The sequence below is a fragment of the Cricetulus griseus genome, chromosome 3 (genome assembly GCF_003668045.3).
Source record: "Cricetulus griseus strain 17A/GY chromosome 3, alternate assembly CriGri-PICRH-1.0, whole genome shotgun sequence".
NCBI classification, from domain to species: Eukaryota; Metazoa; Chordata; class Mammalia; order Rodentia; family Cricetidae; genus Cricetulus; species Cricetulus griseus.
In genome coordinates, this window is record NC_048596.1 from 231759984 (window position 1) to 231767060 (window position 7077).

The window sequence follows — 7077 nt, forward strand, 5'->3', positions numbered from 1 at the left end:
GTGCAAGAAATAAAAGGACCATATAACAAGCTGGAGTGAGGGACATCCAAAATAATTTTCATTCATTTCAGAATAAGTTGAAAGGACTGGATAGTCTCAAATAGAGACGTAACAAATGGTCAAGAAAATGGACATTGCAGTTAGTTTCACCTGACTCTTCATATTTGTCACATGCATTGAACTATCAGTTTCCCATGGTGTGCACAAATATGAAGTGCCAACTAGATTTTGAAAGGGCATTTAGGGTAATTCAGTGAGGGAAGAGTTTAGGTAAAATTCACATTGAAATAACATTATGACACACTGGGGAGGGCCTAGGCCCTGATCCAAAGGATATGACAGACTTTGAGGATCCCCTATGGAAGGCTTCCCCCTCCCTGGGGAGCAGAAAGGGACTGAGATAGAGGGTTGGTGGGGGGCAGGGTAGGAAGGGAGGGAGAGGGAACTGAGATTGACATGTAAAAGAACCTTGTTTCTAATTTAAAGAAAGAAGAAATAATATTATGGATCCAAATATATCTAACTTAAGAAACCAATTTGAACTTTAGCCCTGTCAGTTCACAATCACTAGCTTCTAATTCACAATCCCTGGCTTCTGTGTGTGTCCTTCATCTTTTGTCCTGAAGACTATGATACTAGGTAAAGATAATGAAATATTTCTCCACTGATTGTTTCATATTATATTTAAAAAGAGGAATTACTATATTTGTTCATAATTCTTTAAGACAGACTTTCCTCCATATGGCAACAAGGAGGAAGTTCTGAAGTGAGAGCTCACTGTGGAAAGTTTGGACCTACATGGGACCATGTGCAAATGAATCGCCTTCAAATGAGGGATTCTCCCTCAGTCTAGACACACGGGGGAGGACCTACGCCCTATCCCAAAGGATATGACAGACTCTGAAGAACGCCCCATGGAAGACCTCACTCTCTCTGGGGAGCAGAAAAGGTATGGGATAAGTAGGGTTTTAGTGGGCAGCAGGGGAGGAGGGGATGGAGAGGGAACTGAGATTGACATGTGAAACAATTCTGTTTCTAATATAAATTAAAAAATTGAGAAAAAAATCTATTAAAAAATACCAAACTGAGAAAACCTGGTGGCAGGAGAGGTAAAGGGCTTCCCCAGGGAAGAACACACCAATCAATTGTCCAGTGCCCAATTTTCAGTCTGAAAACATACCTAGGAGTAGCATTATTAGGGCTGAGCAGGATATATTTAGGGATATAAATGTATATGCATGTATTCATGCAGTAACAACGAGTGAAAAAAGAGGCCATAAATTTGAAGGAGAGCAGAAAAGGGTTTATGGGATAGTTTGCAGGGAGAAAAGGAATGAAGGAATGTAGTTACAGTATTAATTCACATATAAAATAAAACTGATTCACAAAAATTGTTAATAATACACATTTTATCTCTTAAGATTATTTCTATATGATTAAGATTAGTAATTAACATTTTAGAAGATCATTTCATTATATCAAAAATGAAAAGAAGTCTACCAGTTTCATAAATTGAACACTTAAAAATTACATTTAATATTAAAATTAAATGAAATAAATGACAAGAGCAAAATTATTTTTTTTAATTTCAAAGCATTTAATGTGTTAGTTGAAACAATGTTTTTTTTTCCTTTTTATTAGAAAGAAAATTATTTTACATGTCAATCTCAGGTCCCTCTCCCTCCCCGTCTCGTCTGCCCCACGCCAATTAACGCCCTACTCATCCCATACCCTTTCTATTCACCATTGAGGGTGAGTCCTTCCATAGGGGTTCTTGAAAAAAAAAATCCCTCATATTCCTTGGGCACCTCCCGTGTGTCTAGGCTCAAGGAGTATCCCTCTATGTTGAATGGGCTCCCTAAGTCCAGTCTACTGCAGGAGGCCCCATAGATTCCCGAGGTCTCCTCAATGACACCCACGTTCATGGGGTCTGGATCAATCCCATGCTGGTTTCCCAGGTATCAGTTTGGGGACCAGCTGTTTCTGTGGGTTTCACGGATACCTTTGCGCATCACTCCTCCTTCTCTGCATCTGGATTCCAGTTCAGTTCAGTGTTTAGCTGTGGGTGTCTGCTTCTACTTCCATCAGCTTCTGGATGAAGGCTCTAGGATGGCATATAAGTTAGTTCTCAATCTCATTATCAGGAGAGGGCATTTAAGGTAGCCTCTCCTCTGTTGCTTAGATTGTTAGTTGGTAGCTCATCTTTGTAGCTCTCCAAACATTTCCCTAGTGCCTGATTTCTCTTTGAACTTATGTCTTCCTCTATTATATTATCTCTTTTCTTGCTCTCTTCTGTTCTTCCCCCAACTCAACCTCCCTGTCCCATCATAGCAAAACTTATTTTTTATTTAAATCAGAAACAATCTTATTTTACATATCAACACATTTTTGCATCATTAAACAAATGTTCCACAGCATAAACAAATGTAACACATTGTAAAACAGTATTCTATATCACTATAGAATGTATAAATGAGTGATACTATTAAATAATTATTTCAGTTCTAATAAATTCTAGACTATTGAAAGTCATGAAATCTTTGCTTTTTATTATTAATAGTATTAGCTTATTCAATGTGAAAGAGAAAAAAATCCATGTACATTAAGAACTGTGCAAAATGAGCTCAGGATGTTTGGTTATTTATTTGATTTTCCTTTTATATTATGAATGGATGACCACAGGGAACTTTAAGTATTATTTTTATCTGATATTGTTATGAAAGTGCCTTAGCTTCTGCTCTATTGCTGCAAAGAGACACCATGAGCAAGGTAACTCTTTTTGTTTTTGTACATTTTTTGCTTACTTGTGTTTGTTTTTACATTCCTGCCAAAGTTTCCCCTTCTTCCCTTCTTTCCAGTTACTGGCCCCACCCCAATCCCCTCTGCCCCATCCACTCCACTCCCACTGTTTTTCTTTAGATGTAGGCTGACCTCCAATGGGTATCATGCAGTCATGGTATATCAAGTTGCAGTGAGACTAGGTACCTCTTCTTCTAATAAAGCTGAATGAGGCAATCCTGTAGGAAGAATGGGTCCCAAAAGCAGGCAGCAGAGTCAGAGATAACTCCTGCTGTGACTCTTAGGATTCTTATATGAAGACCAAGTTACACAACTGTAACATGTATGCAGAGGGCCTAAACCAGTCCCATGCAGGATCCCTGATTTTCAGTTCACTCTCTGTGAGCCCCTATATGCTCAGGTTAGTTGGTTCTGTGGGGTTTTTTGTTTCTTGTGTGTGGTGCCCTTCACCGCAAAATCCTACAATCCTTCCTCCCCCTCTTCCTCAGGATTGTCAGAGTTCCAGCAAGACAACTCATAAAATAAATCATTTAACTGGAGGGTATCTTACAGTTTCAAAGGGTTAATTCAATTCCATCATGGTGGAAAGTATGGCAGTAGGCAGGAATACATAGGGCCAAGAGCTTACCTCCTGATCCTTATCTATCTACGGCAGGCAGCAGGCTTAGAGAGAGAGAGAGAGAGAGAGAGAGAGACAGAGAGAGACAGAGAGAGAGAGAGACAGAGAGAGACAGAGACAGAGACAGAGACAGAGAGACAGGGAGACTAGGCCTAGTGTGGCCTTTTGAAACCTCAAAGCCCATCTAGGGTGGCATATTTCCTCCAACAATGGCATAGGTACTCCACAAAGGCTACAACTCTGAATCATTCTAATCTTTCTCAATGATTTACTCACTGGGGACCAAGAATTCAAATGTATGAGCCTATGGAGACAGTTCTCATTCTAACTACCACAATATGATCTAGCCAATAAACTATCTAATATGTTCAAATCATTTTTATTTCAACCTTATTATTTTGAAATTCACCCTTGAGATTTGATTATGAAATTTAAATGCATTCATATTTATACCAAGAAATCATTTTACACCTGGTGATATTTGGAAATTCCTTGACCAGTAGTTGTAAATTGTTTTGTAGATGACATGTTTAAAACCAAATCGATAGACTGTGTAGTCAGCTGTAAAACACTACAGTCAGGCCCATGTTCTCACTTAGAATATTTGAAAATTCTTGCTGAAATCCCTCTATGGTATACCAAGATCTTTTATGCATTGTGACATTGGAAGGTCTATAATTGAATGAAATACGGACCTGGTTATGTGGTGTTAATAGGATTCTAGTTTTGTGAAACACACTGAGAGATTTAGAATAGACTACAAAGAATGACAGAGTGACACAAATTGGATTTAGCTACCAGTTCCATTTGAATTTATGGGAACAGTAAAGTAGGTTAAGTTATTCTTGACAGGTTTAGAGGGATAGAACAAGGGATAGCCAAGGCAAAAAGCATATAAACTGCTAACTTAGAGGCATAAGGTACACCACCAGCAGAAGAAAAATGGAAACTTGGTGTTACTATTCCTGGTCAATTGGGTGTTATCATTTTCTTCTAAAAGATGTATAAGTATAGAATTTTCCCTATTTTTTTTCAGGAAAATTGACATTTTTACAGAAAGTAATGCATATAGGACACACACACACACACACACACACACACACACACACACACACACACACACACACACCAGAAAGAATAAACTAGAATCCTTGCTTGGGCTACACTTAATTCTAGAAAATTTGTATATATATTTTTTTATTTGCTGTTTTTTTCTCTCTACTACACACTTTGCACATATGACCTATACCTAGCCTGTCAACATCCTTTTCAGATTAGGTACCAGGGGCTCATGATTTAAGTAAATGTCTCAAAAGTTCTCACAACTACTCTGCAATCTTGTTGGGGATGATTAGCTATCTATCGAGTTTTTATTTCATTCCCCTAGTGCACCATGCTGTCTCCAAAAGGTCACTCCATGCATTAAATCAGATGTTTTATTTTGGAACACTTCAAGAAAATACTGACAGTCTCTTCAGATTCCAATCTACTCCCTGGCATTTTCTAATTGTCACACTGCTCTGCAGTCTGCAGAGGAAACTTCAGTCATCATCTTCTTCAGATTAATCATCTTACCTAGAAAATATAGACTGTAGGTATCTAAATGCATGCTCCATTGCTTGGTAGGCAGTAAACCTCACCTACAGCTTTGCTTCAACATCAGAGAATTTGCAGATAGAACATGTTAAATTCATGAAGGACTAGCCAATTTATCTGTTTGTTCCACTTAGACATAGCTTTGTTAACTCTTTTTAAAATAAAATTTTATATAAATTAAGAACAATTTTATTTTCCATACCAATCCCGGCTCCCTCTCCTTCCTTTCCTCCCATGTCACCCACCAACCCCCGCCCCACAACACCCATCCACTCCCCAGGGAGAATGAGACCTCCCATGGGACATCATCAGTCTGTCACATCATTTAGGGCAGAGCCTAGGCCCTCCCCTGTGTATCTAGGCTGAGAAAGTATCCTTCCATGGGGAATGGGCTCCCAACTTTGTTGTTATCTCTTAGAAGCCCATTCTTGTCTAAAGAGAGACAGAAAGGAAGTGTGTCTGGATGGGTAAAGGTGCTTGCTATCAAGCCTGGAACACCTGAGTTAAATCAAAGAGACACACATGATGAAACTGACTCCCACAAGACCTCCATACTTGAGGTCTGGCACTTTTGTAAACATTCCCCAAAGAAATAGCTAAAAATGTAAAAACGAAATACTGGCAGGCACCTGATGTTTCTGTTATTGCTGTGTTCGTTTAGGAGACTGAATCAGAGATTACATGTTTGCAACTGCTTCTGCCTCCTTGGAAAGAAAAAAAGTACCTGTTGATTTAATGATGGAGATTTGCCGTCTCTATATTTTGAAATTCTTTATTTGGATTTTAAACCATGGATCTAGAATGACGTCTCAGTGGGTAAGAACACTTTCTGTATAAGCAAAAAACTTGCATTCGTGCAAAACACTAGATGGGGACCTGCACATACCTATAATAGACACAGGAGGATTTCTAGTCTTGCAGGCTCCCAGCCTGGCTTGGTGAGAGACTTAGAGTTCAAGCCATAGAACAGAGGGTCATGCAGCATCTCTTAGTTACTTTTCTGTCGCTGTGACAAAACACCATTGTCTATGACACTTATAAAGATTTTGGGACTTACAGTTCCACATGATTAGAATCTATGACCATCATGATGGGGGCATGGCAGTAGGTGGGCAGTCTAGATTAGTAGCTGAGAATTTACATCTTGACCCACAAGCAGGGGGCATGGGAAGGAGGACTACAGCTGGGCCTGGTATGGGTTTTGAAACCCCAAAGCCCACCGCAGTGACATTCTACAAGGCTGTACCTCCTAATCCTTCCCAAACAGTTTAAACAAGTGAGGGCTAAATATGCAAATATAGGAGCCGCGGAACCATTCTCATTCAAACCATCACAAAACAGGACATCTGACATCTTTCCCTGGACAGCTTATGCATGTAAACCCCCATATATATGCACATGTACACTCTCTACCACACATATACACAAAACAAACAAGCAAACAAACAAACAAACAAATAAATAAATAAAGGCTTTATATAACCACTACACAAACTAAAATAGCTTCTTCATATTTAAATCTTAACATGTTTGTTTGCATTCTGGGGTATTTTCCCATGCAAGAAAATTTTAGGATGAGACAAAAAATGATGTAGAAAGTATGATAGTTGGGGCAGGGAGATGGCTTACTGGGCAATGTTTTTGAAGTGTGTTTTGAAGAAACATTTGAAGAATGTTTTGAAGTGTGAGCACCTGGCTTTGGATCCCCAGAGGCCACATAAAATGTGGGTGTGATGGAAAGTATCTTTAATCCTAGCATTGGGAAGGAGAAATAGCAGGATCCCAGGGCAGCCAGTCTAGACAACTGTTGAGACCAAGTTCAATGAGAGAGCTTGTCTCAAAATTAAACCCTATGAGTAATAGAGGGAGACCCCTTAGGTTGACATTTGGTGTGTGCACTGGCAAATACATCTGTGTGGGTACACACAAACACAGACACAGACACACACACAGACACACACAGACACACAGACACACACACACACACACACACACACACACACACACACACACAGAGAGAGAGAGAGAGAGAGAGAGAGAGTTAATGATTTCAGGTTCAATTT